Source organism: Molossus molossus, unplaced genomic scaffold (genome assembly GCF_014108415.1).
Source record: "Molossus molossus isolate mMolMol1 unplaced genomic scaffold, mMolMol1.p scaffold_m16_p_2, whole genome shotgun sequence".
Lineage (NCBI taxonomy): Eukaryota > Metazoa > Chordata > Mammalia > Chiroptera > Molossidae > Molossus > Molossus molossus.
Window position 1 is genome coordinate 50,006,395 of NW_023425355.1, and position 19,115 is coordinate 50,025,509.

The following is a 19,115-nucleotide window of genomic DNA, read 5'->3' on the forward strand; positions in this document are numbered from 1 at the left end:
GTGGCTGCCACCCGCACGACCAACCAGGGCCGGGGACAAACTGCAACTGAAGTACGTGCCCTTAGCGGGAACCGAACCCGGGTCTCTCGGGACCGCAGGCCGACGCTCTAACCGCTGAGCCAAACTGGCCAGGGCGAAATTACTGTATCTTAAACTGACATGAAACTGTTTTTGTCTGTGTGGTTACGCCACTAATTTAATACACAGGTTCATTTGTTTAATTTTACTTTCAATATTTAGGGACTAATTTTTATTTTTGTTGTATAACTAAGTTGAATATCTTCTATGTAAAAACAATTGACCATGGGCGAGGACCAAGAAATGAAGTAAGAGAAGCTATATGATTTGGGGAAATTTCTAATAAGAAAGTTTTTTTTTTGTTTGTTTGTTTTTTTTGTTTTTGTTTTTTTATCCTCACCCGAGGACATTTTTCCATTTTTTGTATAGACAGAGTGGGAGGGAGAGAGAGAGAGGGAAACATCGATGTGAAAGGGACACATCGAGTGGCTGCCACCCGCACGACCAACCAGGGCCGGGGACAAACTGCAACCAAGGTACATGCCCTTAGCGGGAACCAAACCCAGGTCTCTCCGGACCGCAGGCGGGCGCTCTAACCGCTGAGCCAAACCGGCCAGGGCCTAATAAGAAAGTTTTGAATGGAAAACCTACACCTAACTTTTGTGACACCAGGCTGTACACTTTCACATCAATTGCTTCTAAAAGCCAACTTTGCAACAGTGCTTGGGCTACCTGCCTATTATCGTGTATGTTAGTTTCATGGAGAAAACTACTGCCTCTCCACCTCTGATGGGCATGATACTGTTCTTGCTCAATTTTCTTGGAGTAGCCTGTGTTTCTTGAATAGGACGCGAGGGATAAGTCAGAGCATGCAGTTAGGTACAGGCAGTCAGTGGGGTGGGGCAGAGGTTGAGTCCTGTGGCATTCCAGCCCAGCCAAGACAAAACATTATTGACACTTACATGGATCCATTCTTTGTTTGTTTGTTTAATCCTCACCTGAGGATATTTTTCCATTGATTTTTAGACAGAGTGGAAGGGAAGAAGAGGGAGACAGAAACATTGATGTGAGAGAGACACATTGACTGGTTGCCTCCCGTATGACCCCAACTGGTGCTGGGGATCAAACCTATAACTCAGGTACATGCCCTTGACAAGGATTCAAACCCACAATCCTTTGGTCCACAGGCCGACGCTCTAACCACTGAGCAAAATTAGCCAGGGCTGGATCCATTCTTCATAGGAGTTAAATCATTTTTGTGTGATGGTCTATAAGAGCGTTCAGCTTCTATTAACTACTTTTCTTTGTAATCTGAGTTGCCTGGGAAGGTGCATGGCTGCTACCCAGAGCACCAATGCAGGGATCTGGGTTGTGGAAATGGGGGTTGAGGAAGTTGTAGTTGGGAAGACTGTTTTGTAGTCTCTGTACATTTAATTTGTAGGTGCTTTCCAATTATACCAACAATTGTTTAAGAAGTTGTAAGACTAGCCCTGGCCGGTTTGGCTCAGCGGTTAGAGCGTTAGCCTGTGGTCCAGAGGGACCTGGGTTTGGTTCCCGCTAAGGGCACATACCTCGGTTGCAGTCTGTCCCCGGCCCTGGTTGGGTCGTGTGGGTGGCAACCACTTGATGTGTCCCTTTCACATCGATGTTTCTCTCTTCCTCTCTCCCTCCCACTCTATCTGAAGAAAAAATGGAAAAATGTCCTCGGGTGAGGATAAAAAAAAAAAGAAGAAGTTGCAAGACTAAATCAAAGTTTTAAATCACAGATCTGTTTTGAAAGTATTTATGGGCTCAAAACCTGAACTACATACTTAAAAATAATTTTCTTCTCAAATACTTCTGGGTTGACACAGACTTGTGATTTCTAGTAACTCTACAAGGCTGCTGGCTTTGTTGGTTCCTCTAACACCTGAATTGATGCTCCACATATAGGAAGGAGTCTGATTATATTAGCCTTCTAAATGTATGGAAAATTCTCAGATTCTTGGGTGGGCCAATATGAATTTCACATTGGAAATACCATGCCATAAATGAACAATTATTTCTAATTTAACCTTACTGGGAGGAGTTGTTTCTGCCAACAGGTAGAAATGTGGCTGGAGCTTGTGGAAGTGTTCTGACGACCAAAATAACACAGGATGAAATGAAATGATGTGACCATTTCAGGATATATTTGAGCTAAAGATCATATGTGCACATGTATCCAAAAGATAGAGAGAGGAAAGAGTGACTAATGCACCAGGTCCCGAGGAAATAGGATGTTGGTCAACTATGCTAGAGGCTAATGCCGAGTGTGAGGAGTCTCATCCTCAACATCTGAGAGGGTGGAGAATGAGAAAGTGCCAAAACTTGGCAAATAACCCAGATTCCAAAGAAAGCCAATGGTGGTGTCACAGATTCTAAATAAAATTGAGCAACTATCAAGTCACATCTATGTGTGAAAGAGGAGAAAATGGAAAGGAAGATGAATACAGATAAAGAAGATACAGTCCAGTGTCTTCATTGCTTAACTCTAATTTACTGATGTTCTTTATTTGCAGCATTTGGGGTACAAAACTTTTGTTGTGATGATATTAAAAGATAAATGTGCTGCATCTTTCCTATTTCTTTGAAAAATTAAAAAAAATGGCCCTGGCCGGTTTGGCCCAGTGGTTAGAGCATCGGCCTGCGGTCCTGAGAGACCCGGGTTCGGTTCCCGCTAAGGGCGCGTACCTCGGTTGCAGTTTGTCCCCAGCTCTGGTCAGTCGTGCGGGTGGCAGCCACTCGATGTGTTCCTTTCATGTCGATGTTTCTCTCTCTCTCTCTCTTCCTCACTCTACCTGAACAAAAAATGGAAAAATGTCCTCGGGTGAGGATAAACAAACAAAAAAAAATGTTTTTATTGATTTTTTTAGAGAGAGAGGAAGGGAGAGATAGAAACATCAATGTGAGAGATACATTGATTGGCTGCCTCTTGCACACCCCCTACTGGAGATTGAGCCTGAAACCTGGGCATATGCCCTGACCCTGAATTGAACCGGGACCTCTTAGTCCATGTGATGACGCTCAATCCACTGAGCCACATCAGCTGGGCATAAGGGAGAAGGTTAATATGGAACTGTGGCTTTTGAGTTCCTCAGGCTGTTACCTTCTCTTCCTCCTCTTTTTCCTTCTTCACCTCTCCCTTTTTCCTTCTTTTGCTTTAAAAATGAAGAAACAGGAGTTTCTCAAAATGCAGTTTTGCAAAATTTAACCAGCACAATATGAAGTACTTTTATATCTATTATCAGATAATCTACACCAATAAACCAAAACCCCAAAATAGGCACATCTTGAAAACATCAGATTCAATTTAGTGGAGGTGCTAGCAATGTTTATGCTCTGATCTCATCTTGCACATTTTATTGGTCCTGCTTTAAAAAAATTAATAGCTTTTCCCGGTGCTGCCCACCCTGTTCCAGTTTCTAATCCGAGGCCCGGCCCCCTTCGCCTGTGTCCATCACTCCGTGCAGAGTCGCCATCAGCATGTCTGACAAACTGCCCTACAAAGTTGCTGACATCAGCCTGGCTTCCTGGGGACGCAAGGTATTGGACGTGGTGGAGAACAAGATGCCGGGCCTGATGTGCATGTGGAGATGTACTCGGCTTCCAAGCCACTGAAGGGCGCTCGCATCACTGGCTGCCTGCTCATGACCGTTGAGACAGCTGTCCTCACTGAGACCCTCGTTGCCCTGGGTGCTGAGGTGCGGTGGTCCAGCGGCAACATCTTCTCCACGCAGGACTGTGCAGCAGCTGCCATTGCCAAGGCTGGCATTCCAGTGTATGCCTGGAAGGGTGAAACAGATGAGGAGTACATATGGTGCATTGAGCAGACACTGTACTTCAAGGATGGGCCTCTCAACATGATTCTGGATGATGGTGGTGACCTCACTAACCTCATCCACACCAAGTACCCACAGCTCTTGTCAGGCATCCGAGGCATCTCCGAGGAGACCACAACAGGGGTCTGCAACCTATACAAGATGATGGCCAAGGGGATTCTGAAGGTTCTGCCATCAATGTCAATGATTCCGTCACAAAGAGCAAATTTGACAACCTCTGTGGCTGCCGGGAGTCCCTCACAGATGGCATCAAGCGGGCCACAGACGTGATGATTGCGGGCAAGGTGGTGGTGGTAGTGGGATATGGTGACGTGGGCAAGGGTTTTGTCTAGGCCCTGAGGGGTTTTGGGGCCTGAGTCATCATCATCGAGATTGACCCTATCAACGCACTGCAGGCCGCCATGGAGGGTTATGAAGTGACCACTATGGATGAGGCCTGTCAGGATGGCAACATCTTTGTCACCACTGTTATAACCCAGTAATTCTCCACCCCCTAAAAGAAAGAACTTGTCCTATCCTTGAAACCGAGTTGTTTTTGCAAAATTTCTTGAAGAAGAAGGTATACATCAGCCATGACCACAAGGGTATTGACCATGAGCTTAACTACTCAGGAGGTGCCAGACGGGACAATGAGACATCCAAGGCTGGGATCTGATAAATGTTAAGAAATATAAAATAAACAACTTGTACAGCTACTAACTGCTGATATCCGCTTCTGTACACGTAGCTTGCTTGCTCTGCTAAACTCTTGAATGACCCCTGTCCTATATAAGCAACCCTTCCCCTGAGCTCGGGGCTGCAGTTCTCCTCTGTGAAGGTTGGCTGCAGTCCCTGTGCAGGTAATAAAGCTCCTAATATTCAAAATTACTTGGTGTCCGAGTGAGGTTGATTCTCCTGGGTTACAACCACCACCACAGTCTGTGTTGACATCATCCTCGGCAGGCACTTTGACCAGATGAAGGATGATGCCATCGTGTGTAACATTGGACACTTTGACGTAGAGATTGATGTCAAGTGGCTAAATGTGAATGCTGTGGAGAAAGTGAACATCAAGCCCCAGGTGGACCGTTACCGGCTGAGGAATGGGCACCACATCATCCTGCTGGCTGAGGGCCGTCTGGTCAACCTGGGCTGTGCAACGGGTCACCCCAGCTTTGTGATGAGCAACTCCTTCACCAACCATGTGTTGGCGCAGATTGAACTGTTGACCCATCCTGACAAGTACCCTCTTGGAGTCCACTTCCTGCCCAAGAAGCTGGACGAAGCAGTAGCTGAAGCCCAACTGCGCAAGCTGAATGTGAAGCTGACCAAGCTGACTGAGAAGCAGGCCCAGTACCTGGGCGTGCCCCATGATGGCCCCTTCAAGCCCAATCACTACCACTACTGAGAACCAGGCCTGCCCTTTCTACCTTCTAGCTGCTGTCCTTGCCTGGGTCCCACCTCTTCTCCCCAAGAGCAAATGGCACCAACTTTAAGAATGGTTTGTTAATGTCCCCCATCAACTCCCTGGGGCTGGTCACTCAGTCTTTGGCTTCCACTACATCCTGAGTACTGTCTCATGTGTGGCTGGGGGAATTGAGAAGCCCCTCCTCAAGCCCTGGTCACAGTGGAGGTACATGGGAGATACCTACTGGGAACCATGAGTTCAGGGATTTTGGAACTGCTTACTCACTCAGTCCTTCCTTAGGCTGGAAGTTGGAAGCAGTGGTCACAACCCTATCTAAACCCTAACCTGGCCTATGGGTGTTGTACCCACATTCTTGGTTTATAGGTTCACTGGTTCCTCAGCCCATAACAGATGAGGAGCTATATCAGAGGGCAGGGAGGAATTGTTGGCATTTGAATGTTCCTGAGATTCTGGCTTAGTGCTGAGCATTCTCTTAAACCTCAGAACAATGAGGTTGGTATTTTCAGTCCCTATTTTACAGGGGTTATGAAATATACTGTTATGGGTCAGCCAAAAAAGGGCAAGAGAATTGACAGCCAGAAGTTGAGAGGGGCCAGAGAATCTTAAAAGCAGACATAGGTCTGCCTCTACTTTGTAATGGTTCCTTTCACAACCCTGGACCAAAAAGAGATTAATTTGGTTTATAACGTTTATATAGTACTTATAATGTTAGAGCAGGAAGGTAGGTAAATAAAAATTTTGGTGCCTAAAAATAAAATAAAATAAAATAAAAAATTAATAGACTTTATTTTTAAAGCAGATTTAGGTTTACAGAAAAATTGAGCAGAAAGTACAGAGTTCTCAAATACTCCCTCTTTCCCCCCACCTCCCACTCCTCCTCCACAATTTCCCCTATTATTAATATTTTGCATTAGTGTGGTATATTTGTTACAATTGATGAGCCACTATTGATAAATTATAATTAACTAAAGTCTATGGTATTCATTAGGGTTCACTCTTTGTGTTGTACTTTCTACGGATTTTGTCAAATGCATAATTTCATGTATCTACTCTTACAATATCATACAGAATAGTTTCATTGCCCTAAAAATCTCCTGTGCTCCATCTATTCATCCTTTCTATCCTACCCTCTTCCCCTTCCACTCCCTCCCCTAACTCCTAGTAACCACTGATCTTTTTACTGTCCCTACAGTTGTTCCTTTTCCACAATGTTGTATAGTTAGAATCAGACTGGCTTATTCCACTTAGTGCTATGTATTTAAGGTTCCTCCATGTCTTTCATGGCTTGATAGCTCATTTCTTTTCATTGCTGAACAATATTTCATTGTTTGGATGCATAAGTTTATCTATTCACCTATTGAAAGACATCTTGGTTGCTTACAGGTTTTGGTGACTATAAATAAAGCTACTATAGACATTAATGTACAAGTTTTGGTAGTTATTCTAGCACTATTTGTTGAAAAAACTGTGCTTTCTCCATTGGATTGCCTTTGCTCCTTTGGCAAAGATAAGTTGACTATATTTATGTGAGTATATATCTGTGCTCTCTATTCTGTTCCACTTACCTGTTTACTCTTTAGGCAACACCACAATGTTTTGATTACTGTAGCTTTATATTGAGTCTTTTTAAAAATAAGTAAACTTAAAAAAATTTTATTGTTGAAAGTATTACAGATGTCCCCCTTTTTTCTCCATTGACCCCCCTCGATCCCACTCCCACCCCCCTCCTCCCTTCCCCAGCCTAATGTCTGTGTCAGTTGGTTGTGCATATATGCATATAAGTTCTTTGGTTTACCTCTTCGCATCCCCGTTCCCTCTAAGGTTTGTCAGTCTGTTCCTTACTTCTGTGATTCTGGATCTCTTTTGGTCTAGTTTATCAGTTTCCACAAAGTAACTTGCTGGGATTTGGTTGGGATTATATTCTAACTATAGATCAAGTTGGAAAGAACTAACATAGTTTTTCCCCTTTATATTGAATTTATTGAAGTGACACTGGTTAACAAAATTATATAGGTTTCAGGTACACAATTCCACAACACATCATCTGTACACTGTATTGTGTGTTCACCACCCAAAGTCAAGTCTCCTTTCATCATTTATTCCCCCAGTATCCTCCTCTACCTCCCCCAACCCCCTCCTCATAGCAATCCCCACACTGTTGTGAATGTTCATGAGTTTTCTCTCTCTCTTTTTTGGGAAATATCTGATATTTTAACAATATCAGGTCTGCCTATCAATGAACATAGAATATCTCTCCATTTATTCAGAACTTCTTTAATTTCTTATATCAGAGTTTTGTGGTTTCTCACATATAGACATTGAAATATTGCTCATATTTTGTTAGGTTTATACCCAAGTATTTCAGTTTTTGGTACTAATGTAAATGGTGTGTTTTAAATTCCAAATTCCAATTGCTTGTTGCTAGTGTATAGGAAAGGGATTGTCTTTTGTACATTTATCTGTGCCCTGCAATCTTGCTATAGTCATTTATTAGTGCCAGAAGGTTTTTTTGGGGGGTCAATTCTTTGAGAATTTCTAACTAGACAGTCATGTCACTGTGAACGAGGAGAGTTTTATTTTTTCCTTCAGTTTTATTTTACTTTGTCTTATTGCATTAGCTAGGACTTCTAGTATGATCTTCAAAAGGCGTGATTACAGGGGACATCCTTGCTTTGTTCCTAATATTATGGTGAAAGCACCTAGTTTCTCACCATTAAGTATGATGATAGCTGTAGATTTTTGATAAATGTCCTTTATTGTGATAAGGAACTTCCCCTCAATATCTAGTATGCTGAGAGTTTTTATTGTTGTTAATCCTCACCAGAGGATTTTTTTGGTTTGTTTTTTGTTTATTTATTTATTTTTTCTCCAATTTTTATTAATTTATTTTTGTTATAGGATGAGATGTTTCTGCTTCCCCCCCAGACACCTGCCTCCTCATCCTACTCCCTCAACCCCCCAGCATTATTGTCTATGTCCATTGGTTATGCATACATGCATATAAGTTCTTTGGTTCATCTCACCCATCCCCCATGTACCCATCCTCTGAGGTTTGTCAGTCTGAACCATACTCCTTTATGTCTCTGGGTCTATTTTGTTCATCAGCCCATCTTGTTTATTATATTCCACAAATAAGTGAGGTCATGTGGTATTTGTCTTTCTCTGTTTGGCTTATTTCACTTAGAATACTACTCGCAAGGTCCTTCCATGTCGCCTCAAAGGATAAGAGATCTTTCTTTCTTACCGCTGCGTAGTACTCCATTGTGTATATGTACCACAGCTTTTTTATCCATTCGTTTACTGATGGACACTTGGACTGTTTCCAGATCTTAGTGATTGTAAGTAGTGCTGCTATGAACATAGGGGTACATATAGGTTTGCTGATTGGTGTTTCAGGCTTCTTAGGATATATTCCTAAAAGTGGGATCACTGGGTCAAACGGAAGATCAATTTTTAATTTTTTGAGGAAACACCATACTGTTCTCCATAGTGGCTGTACCAGTTTGCATTCCCACCAGCAGTGTACTAGAGTCCCCTTTTCTTCACGCCCTCACCAGCACTTGTTGTTTGATGATTTGTTGATGGCAGCCATTCTGGCAGGTGTGAAGTGATACCTCATAGTTGTTTTAATTTGCATCTCTCTGATGATTAGTGATGTTGAGCATTTCTTCATATGTCTCTTGGCCATTTGTGTCTATTTAGGTCCTCTGCCCACTTTTTAATTGGGTTCTTTGTCTGCCTTTTGTTGAGTTGTATGAGCACTCTATATATTTTGGAAATTAACCCCTTATCTGATGTCTCACTGGCAATTACAGTCTCCCATATAGTGGGTTCTCTTTCCATTTTTATTTTCACAAGAGAACAAATCCATTTTATTTACTTTTCAATAGATTTAAATCCTTGAAGGGTACAGCATTACATGAATTCTGTGTCCAATGGCCTTAGAGGGAAGGTTGCTTCAGAATTTAGCATGAACCATGCCACTCTTTCCATGAGCATGAGTTACCTTTCCCCAGATTATTGTGGTTTTGTTTGGTTTGCTACCAGAAGTCACTGTGTTGTTCTTTGCTTTGTACACATAAGCACATCTCTTGCCCAGATAGAATTCAGTTTCATCTTGAGCATAAACACTTTCAATTTAAAGAAGAGCTGTGCGCTTCCTCTGGTTCCGGAGACCCTGTTTATAACCGTCAAAAATGGCCTTGGACCACAGCCTTCCAGACATATTTGTCCTTATAGAAGTCCTGTTCCCAGCAGGCTTCCAAAGGGTCCAAGATGGCAGAAAAAGCTCTTTCCATTTTGATGGTTGTTTCTTTTGCTGTGCAGAAGCTTTTGAGTTTGATGTAGTCCCATGTGTTCATGTTTTCCTTTGTTTCTGTTGCCTTATGTGATGCATCAGTGAAAATTCTGCTGTGTATGATGTCTGAAATTTTGTAGCCTACATTTCCTTCTAGAACTTTTATGGACTCATGAGTTAAATTTAAGTCTTCTATCCATTTTGAGTTTATACTTGTGTATGGTGTAAGTTGATGTTCTAGTTCCATTTTTATGCATGTAGGTGTCCAATTTTCCCAACACCATTTATTAAAGAGGTTGTCTTTATTCCATTGTATGCTCTTACCACCTTTGTCAAATATTAATTGAGCATAATGTCTTGGGTCAATTTCTGGGTTCTCTGTTCTGTTTCATTGATTTATATGCCTGTTGTTGTGCCAATACCAGGCTGTTTTGATTACAGTGGCTTTGTATTATAACCTGATATCTGGTATTGTGATCCCACCTACTTTCTTTTTCAAGATTGCTGTGGCTATTCGAGTTCTTTTTTGGTTCAATATGAACTTTTAAAGTATTTGCTCTAGTTCTGTGAAATATGTCGTTGGTATTTTGATGGGGATTGCATTGAATCTATAGATTGCTTTGGGTAGTATAGACATTTTAATGATGTTGATTCTTCCAATCCATGAACAATATATGTGCTTCCACTTTTTTATATCTTCCTCGGTTTCTTTTTTCAAAGTCCTGTAGTTTTCTGCAAATAGGTCCTTTACTTCTCTGGTTAAGTTTATTCCTAGGTATCTTAATTTTTTTTACTGCAATGGTAAATGGGATTTTTTTTTTAGTTTCTCTTTCTGTGAATTCATTATTGCTGTATAAGAATGCCATTGGTTTCTTGATGTTAATTTTGTATCATGCAACGTTGCCGAATTTGTTTATTAAATCCAGAATATTTTTGATGGAGTCTTTAAGGTTTTCTATGTATAATATCATGCCATCTGCGAATAATGACAGTTTCACTTTTTCCTTTCCAATTTGGATCCCTTTTATTTTTTCTTCATGTCTGAGTGCTATGGGTATGACTTCCAGTACTATGTTAAATCAGAGTGGCAAATATGGGCATCCCTGTCTTGTTCCTGTTCTTAAGAGAAATGCTTTTAGTCTTTGCCCATTGAATATGATGTTGGCTGTAGGTTTTTCATATATGGCCTTTATTAATTTGAGATATGATCCTTTTATTCCCACATTGCTGAGCGTTTTTATCAAAAATGGGTGCTGGATTTTGTAGAATGCTTTTTCAGCGTCTATTGATATGACCATATGATTTTTATCTGTCATTTTGTTAATGTGGTGTATCACATTTATTGATTTGCAAATATTGTACCAGCCTAGCATCCCTGGGATGAATCCCACTTGGTCATGGTGAATAATTTTTTTTGATGTATTGCTGGATCTGATTTGCTAGTATTGTGTTAAGGATTTTGGCATCTATGTTCATTAGGAATATTGGCCTGTAGTTTTCTTTCTTTGTAGTGTCTTTTTCTGGTTTTGGAATTAGAATTATGCTGGCATCAAAAAATGACTTTGGAAGTCTTCCTTCTTGAATTTTTTGGAATAGTTTGAGGAGAATGGGTGTTAGTTCTTCTTTGAATGTTCTGCAAAACTCCCTTGTGAAGCCACCCGGGCCTGGGCTTTTGTTTGCTGGGAGAGTCTTGATTACATCTTCAATTTCCTTAGTTGTTATTGGTCTGTTCAAGTTTTCTACCTCTTCCTGGTTCAGTTTTGGGAAACTATGTGTTTCTAGGAATTTGTCCATTTTGCTTAGATCGTCCAATTTGTTGGCGTATAATTGTTCATAGTATTTGTTAACAATCTTTTGTATTTCTGTGGTGTCAGCTGTTACTTCTCCTCTTTCATTTCTGATTTTGTGTATTTGGGTTCTCTCTCTTTGTTTCTTGGTGAGTCTAGCTAAGGGTCCATCAATCTTGTTTATCTTTTCAAAGAACCAGCTCTTTGTTTCATTGATCCTTTAAATTGTTTTTGTTTTTGTTTTGTTTTTGGTCTCTGTGTCGTTTTTGTCTGTTCTGATCCTTACTATTTCTTTCCTTCTACTTGCCCTGGGTTTTTTTTCTTAATGTTTTCTTTCTAGTTCTTTAAGTTGTGGGGTTAGGTAGTCCATTAGAAAATTTTCCTGTTACTTGAGGTAGGCCTGTACTGCTATGAACTTTCCTCTCAGAACTGTTTTCCTGCATCCTATAGATTTTGTGTTGTTGTGTGTTCATTTTCATTTGTTTCCAGGAAGCTTTTAATTTCTTTCTTGATCTCCTTGGTAACCCATTCATTGTTTAATAACATGCTATTTAGCCTCCATGTGTTCAAATGTCTTTGCATTTTGTCATTGCAGTTGATTTCTAGTTTCATGACATTGTGATCTGAGAACATTCTTGGTATGATTTCAATCTTTTTGAACTTGTATAGACTTAGTTTGTGTCCTAACATGTGGTCTACCTTTGAGAGTGTCCCATGTGCACATGACAAGAATGTGAATTTTGCAATTTTGTGGTATAATACTCTGTAGATATCTATTACATCCATTTGGTTTAGTGCTTCATTTGTAGTCTCTGTTTCCTTGTTAATTTTTTGTCTAGAGGATCTATCCAGTGATGCCAGCGGTGTGTTGAAGTCCCCTGCTATGATTGTATTGCTGTCGATTTCTCCCTTGAAGTCCTCCAGAAGATTTTTAATATATTTTGGTGCTCCTATATTGGGTGCCTGTATGTTTATCAAGGTTATATTCTCCTGTTGGATAGATCCTTTCAATATTATGTAGTGACCTTCGTTGTCTCTAGTTATGGCCTTCATTTTGAAATCTATTTTATCAGATATGAGTATTGCTGCCCCAGCTTTTTTTTTCATTTGCTTGGAAGATTTTTTCCATCCCTTCACTTTCAACCTATGTGAGTCTTTTGTTGTGAGGTAGATCTCTTGTAAACAACATATATGTGAGTAATGTTTTCTTATCCAATCAGCTACTCTGTGTCTTTTTATTAGAGCATTCAAACCATTCACATTTAAGGTGATTATTATTATTTTTTTTATGAATTATTTATTTATTTTTTTGTTACAGCTATTTTACCTTTTTACCCCATTGGCACCCCCCACCCCACCCCACCTCCACCCCGTCCCCGGCTTAGTTGTCCATGTCCATTGGTCATGCATACATGCATATAAGTTCTGTGGTTTATCTCTTCCCACCCCCCCACCCCCCACCCCCTCTTCTGAGGGATGTCAGTCTGTGCTCTACTTCCATGTTTCTGGGTCTACTGCATTCCTCAGACTGTTATGTTCATTATATTCCGTATATAAGTGAGATCATGTGGTATTTGTCTTTTTCTGCTTGGCTTCTTTCACTTAGGATAATACTTTCCAGGTCCCTCCATGTCGTCTCAGAGGATAAGAGATCTTTCTTTCTTACCACTGCATAGTACTCCATTGTGTATATGTACCACAGCTTTTTTATCCATTCGTCTACTGGTGAACACTTGGGCTGTTTCCAGATCTTAGCTATTGTAAATAGTGCTGCTATGACCATGGGGGTACATATATTCTTCCTGATTGGTGTTTCAGGCTTCTTAGGGTATATTCCCAGCAGTGGGATCACTGGGTCAAATGGAAGTTCAATTTTTAATTTTTTGAGGTAGCACCATATTGTTTTTCATAGCGGCTGCACCAGTCTGCATTCCCACCAGCAGTGTATTAGAGTCCCCTTTTCTCCACACCCTCGCCAACACTTGTTGTTTGATGATTTGTTGATGGCGGCCATTCTGACAGGTGTGAGGTGATATAAGGTGATTATTTATTGCCATTTTTTGTTTAGTGTGGTTATATTTTTCTTTCTCTTTCTTCTACTAATTACAGCAGTGCTTTTAACATTTCTTGCAGTGCTGGTTTGGTGCTAATGTATTCCCTTAGACTTTTTTTTTTTTTGGTCTGGGAAGCTTTTTATTTGACCTTCTATTTTGAATGATAGCCTTGCTGGGTAGAGTAGTCTTGGATTCAGATCCTTGTTTTTCATCACCTTGATTACTTCATGCCATTCCCTCTGGGCTGTAGTGTTTCTGTTGAGAAGTCTGCTGACAGCATTATGGGGGTTCCTTTGTAGGTAACCTGTTGCTTATCTCTTGCTGCCTTTAGGATTCTCTCTTTGTCTTTAATTTTTGGCATTTTAATTACTATGTGTCTTGGTGTGGGCCTGTTTGGGTTCTTCTTACTTGGGGCTCTCTGTGCTTCTTGAACTTGAATGCCTTCTTCCTTCACCAAGTTAGGAAAGTTTTCTGTCACTATTTCTTCAAATATATTCTCTAACCCTTGTTCATTTTCTTCTTCTTTGGAGACTCCTATGATGCAAATGTTATTACGTTTTCTGTTGTCCCACAGTTCTCTTAAGCTGTCTTACTGTTTTTTAAATTGTTTTTTCCTTTTTGTTTTCTGTTTGGTTAATTTTTTTCCTACCCTGTCTTCTAATTCACTGATCCAGTTCTCAGTTTCCTCTACTCTGCTGGTTATTCCTTCCAATATGTTCTTAATTTCTGCTATGTCATTCTTTATTTCCACTTGGTTGGTTTTCAAAGTTTCTATATCTTTACTCATTGTGCTGATGTCCTTATTCATGCTGTTGAGCTTCCTGAAGATCATGGCTCTGAACTCTACCTCTGATAATTTGCTTAGCTGCACTTCATTTATCTGATCTTCGATAGTATTCTCTTGTTCTTTCTTTTGGGATTTGTTTCTTTGTTTCACCATTTTGGCTGTCTCAGTGGGTTTTTGAGCCTGCCAAATTTTCCCTGTGGGTGTAGGTGTTCTGCTGTTTGTGGCTCCTTCTACGTACTGGGTTTGGATGAGCCTGTGTCAGCCCACATTAAACACCACTGTCAAGTCTTACTTTCCTGGGTCGATTTGCAAGCCCAGGAAAGGTTCAGTTATCCTCTAGCTTTTTCCTGATGGCTAGTAGTCTCAGTTACTCAGTGCCTTGGAATGTAGCCCTGGTGTTCTGCATAAGAGGATTTCCAGAGGGTGGGATAGATGCTGGTTATTAATGAGCCTCAATTTGCATTTCTTTGCCTCACCTGTGAAAGGCTGAGTCAGGGGTGGGGGTGGGGGGCTGCTGCTTTTCCACACATTTCTGTGAAGAAGCACACTGGCCACTGTCCTTTGTGGCTGCAACTCAGCAAAAACTCTGAGTGCCCTCTAAATCCTGGTTGTCCCCACAGAGTTCCAGCCCAGTCTGCTCTTTCTCTGCCGTAGCCTTTAGGTGAGTGGCTGTGGCTATTTTTGTGCTCTGTCCTGGCTCTCTGCACTGTGGAGTGGGCTTGGTCTTTATTCCCCAGGGGCACTGCTCACAGCTAAGACTGCTGCTGTCCATGGGCTCCCTACCCACCACCCTCTTACACCTCCTCAGATCCTACCAGTGTCCCTGGTTATATGGTCCTGCCCTGCTGCTTTTCTGTTGCCTTTTTCTCTGAGGATTTGTCTTTATTTTAGTTGTAATTCCCATTTGGCCCTGGGAGATCGTCTGCATAGCTTCTATTCAGTCCACCTCCATTTTCACATCTCCTATGCCTATCTTGTGCGCAGCTGGGTCGCACAAGCCTTCCTGGTGCCCCAGCATCCTGCAGGTCCTGCTGGTAACTGGACTGCACAGTCCCATTGGGGACAAGGCTCTATGGCTACATTATGGGCTGCTGGGTCGCACAGGCCTCTCTTGTGCTTCAGCACCCCACAGTCCCTGTGGGTAAGTAGATCACACAGGCTCTTCTGGGTCCCACAGGCCTCTCTTGTGCCCCCGTACCCTGCTGGTCCCGTGGGCGGGCAGCTGGATTGCACCAGTCTATCTTGGGCTTTGGCTTTCCACTGCTCTTGTAAGCTACTGGACTACACAGACCTCTTCTGGTGGCTGGGGAGTGCTGCTGCCCTGTGGGGCTCAACTCCTGCTCAGCTTTTGTTGTAGTTTTTGGGGATGGGTCTCAGCTGCTGGTCTTTTCTTCTTTTGCCTGGGGATGGATGTCTGCTCCCCAACCTCTGTTGCTGGGGGTATATCTGGACTCTGATTGGGCTGCTACTATGGGGGATGGTGCTGGGCTCCGGGCTGTCTGTGGCTTCCCTGACCAGCACCTTGGCAGCTCCACTACTGGGCACTGGTCTGTGTTGACACAGGGTGTCCACTGGTCCAATGGTGCCAGGTGCACTGTTGGGCTCAGGTTGCTGGGCCCTAGCTGTTCCCACTGTCTCCTCCTATGGAAGACCCAGGATCTTCCAAAATGGTGGGACCTCCCCGCGGCACATGGAGAAGGGCCCTGAAGGGCCGCCTACCGCGGTAGCTGGCTGATCTATTCCACAGCACAGGAACTTTCTGCTCCATGGCGCTGCACTGCTAGGGCTTGGTCGTCCAACGTTGCGTCCACTCACACTCTCTCACACACTCGCTCACTCTCTCACATACTCACCCTCCCTCCGGTCCTGCGCGCCACCGCCATCTTCTAGGAAAATTATTTTTTGTGCCTCCATACTACAAATCTTGGTTCAGGATTTAAATAGTTGTTTTTAGACTCACTGAGTAAATGACCAGGCAGATCTCACTGGTGCATTCAACTGTGGAAACTCATGTACCTGTTGCTATATTAGTTTGAACTTATTTTGTATAATCTGCTGTTGGCAGGGACCTTCATGACTCCAACAAACTGCATTCCCAAAGGCAATAGATAAAAGTTAAGGAATATAATGAGAACATGAAGTATTACTTTCACAAGAAAACAATAGGATTTTTAATATGTTTAAGAGTTTCATCCTGGCCAGTTTGGGTCAGCAGTTGGAGAATAGGCCCATGGACCAAAGAGTCCCGGGTTTGATTCTAGTAAAAGGCATCCACCTCGGATGTGGTTTGATCCCTGGCCCTGGTTAGGGTCATGAGGGAGGCAACCAATTGATGTGTCTCTCTCACATAAATGTTTCTCCCTCCTTTCCTCCCTCCCTCCCTCCCTCCCTCCCTCTTCCTCTCTCCCTCCCACTTTGTCTGAAAACCAATGGAAAATATCCTTGGGTGAGGATTAAATAAATAAATAAATAAATAAATAAATAAATAAATAAATGAGTTTCTTTGCTCTGTGGTGTGCATCTCCTAGGTGCCACCTACCACATGGTTGTCTGGGGGAGTTTTATTCTGCATACAGGGTGGGGCAAAAGTAGATTTATAGTTGTTTGTATGGAAAAGAATACTGTACAATGATTAGTAAATAATAATACAAGAATAAATACTGTTTTGCATGCTCACAACTGTAAACCTAATTTTGTCCCCCCATGTATATCTTTTTCTTCTAGACCTAATACACTACGTTTCTGGAGGCCAGGAAACAGCACCACACCTCAAAAGCCACTCTTTTCTTTTATCTGTAAGTACTTGTATTTGGGATTGTGTTAGTGAGGACTCTGATGCCCCTTGCTTTGTCTTTCTAGTTACCTCTCCTGATGAACATACTTTATTTTTCCAACTGGATTGTAAGTGCATTGAGGGTGGAAGCATAATCTTATTCAACCTTTCTTCCCCCGCCATGCCAGACACTGTAGTACTTTAAAGGTTCTCACAAGATATGCACTGGCTGGTTGGGTTCCCTTCAGAAGAAGAGAATATTAACATTTAGCCCGGACTTTGTTGCTGGGAGCTATGGGCAGGGAATGAAATGGGTAAGGGGTATGGAGCAATATGGGTTGGGTACAAGAGAGCTAAGACATGGAGTAATAGGGTAGGCAGAGAGGAGATGGGAGAAATTGAGATGTATGACTTGGGAGCAAATGTCCTTAAACATGTCCTATATTAGGAAGGATTATGTTCTCTTAAAATCTATAAGGGACTTAAAATCTGTATACTGATGAGCTAAACTAGTCTCCTTTCATAATGGCAACATGTACAACAAAGATTAGACATTTAAATCAAAGTGATTTTAAGAAGGAAGCAGAAAGTATTTCCATGAAAGATCTAGCTCAGTTGTGCATCTTCAGCTATGATCATTTTAGATGGCTAGAATTTCACAGTGCACATTATTTCCGGGCTAAAAGTTGTCACTCATATAATTTAAGCTCCTTAATTTTATTCAATTGAATTTAAAAGCGTGCAGCTGTGCCTGGTTGGTGTAGCTCAGTGGTTGAACATAGACCCACACACCAAATGGTCACAGGTTTGATTCTTGGTCAGGGCACATGCCTGGGTTGTGGGCTGGATCTCCAGTAGGGGGCATGCAGGAGGTAGCCAATAGATGTTTCTCTGTCATCGTTTCTATCTCTCACTTCCTCTCCCTTCCTCTCTAAAATCAATAAAATCATATTAAAAAAAAAATCTTTTAAAATAAGCATGCAGCTGTGAGAGGCCATAAACTGTTTCCTGGCTATGTTTCTATTCTATAAGTGTATGTAAATCCCTGGTTAATTTCTACAAAGCCAATAATCCAAACCTATTGAAGGCCCTTTTTCTTCAGAGCACATCATGAGGCAATTTTTGATTTTGAGTCACAGAATTAAAGAATTACATAACTAGTTAAAAGACAGAAAACGACATACACACATATATTTACAATGACATGTTTGCTTTCCTGAGGTACTGTGTGAGTTGAAAGGCAGTAGATATTCATATTTCTGAATGGATTTTATGAGATAAAACATTTTTGAAATGCCTTGTGCAATAACAACAGATCTTAAGAAACTTAAATGAAAATATGGCCAAAGTTGTTACCCACTTTTGGCTTCCAGGTTTTATTTTTGTTTGCTAACTGGGATTCCTGAAATATTTAATTTTATAAAACTAAATTTTGAAATGTGACTGTCTTCTCCCTTCACAACACTTCCAGGATCATAAAGGAGTAAATACATTATTTTATATGTTTATTTACGTTTATGATTATACATATTGGCGTGTGCAGTGGTGCAAATGCATTTAGAGTTGTAATTTTCAATCAATTCACTTTTACATTTTCCACAATTTTATATTACACCTAGAATTTGCAAATGACAAACACCTCGGTGTTTCTTCTACTCTATTTATTTTTTATTTTTATTATTATTTTTTTATCCTCACCTGAGGACATTTTTTTCATTTTTTCTTCAGATAGAGTGGGAGGGAGAGAGAGAGAAATATCGATGTGAAAGAGACACATTGAGTGGCTGCCACTCGCACGACCCAACCAGGGCTGGGGACAAACTGCAATTGAGGTACATGTCCTTACAGGGAACCAAACCCGGGTGTCTCTGGACCGCAGGCCAACGCTCTAACCACGTAGCTAAACCGGCCAGGGCTAGATACTCTACTTTAAATACTGACACTAATAATAACATTAAACAGGATTGGCTATGTACTTGTGTTGGGGGGCTCCCAGGTCCTGTATTAAATTAAGAATATGCAGACTGTGACCTGCTGAATGAGGAGGCATAGGCCACCCACAAGGGGTCAGCAGGGAGCCCATTTTGGGGAAGTATAAACTGGTCATTTAGAATGATGGCACAGTTTCAGT

The 19,115-nt window shown here is 41.6% G+C and overlaps 2 pseudogenes; one reads left to right on the forward strand and one right to left on the reverse strand.

The window, feature by feature from the left end:
• Window positions 1-3,522: 3,522 nt before the first annotated feature.
• Window positions 3,523-5,265, forward strand: LOC118636410 (annotated as a pseudogene).
• Window positions 5,266-9,178: 3,913 nt separating this feature from the next.
• On the reverse strand, window positions 9,179-9,544 carry LOC118636468 (annotated as a pseudogene).
• Window positions 9,545-19,115: the final 9,571 nt, after the last annotated feature.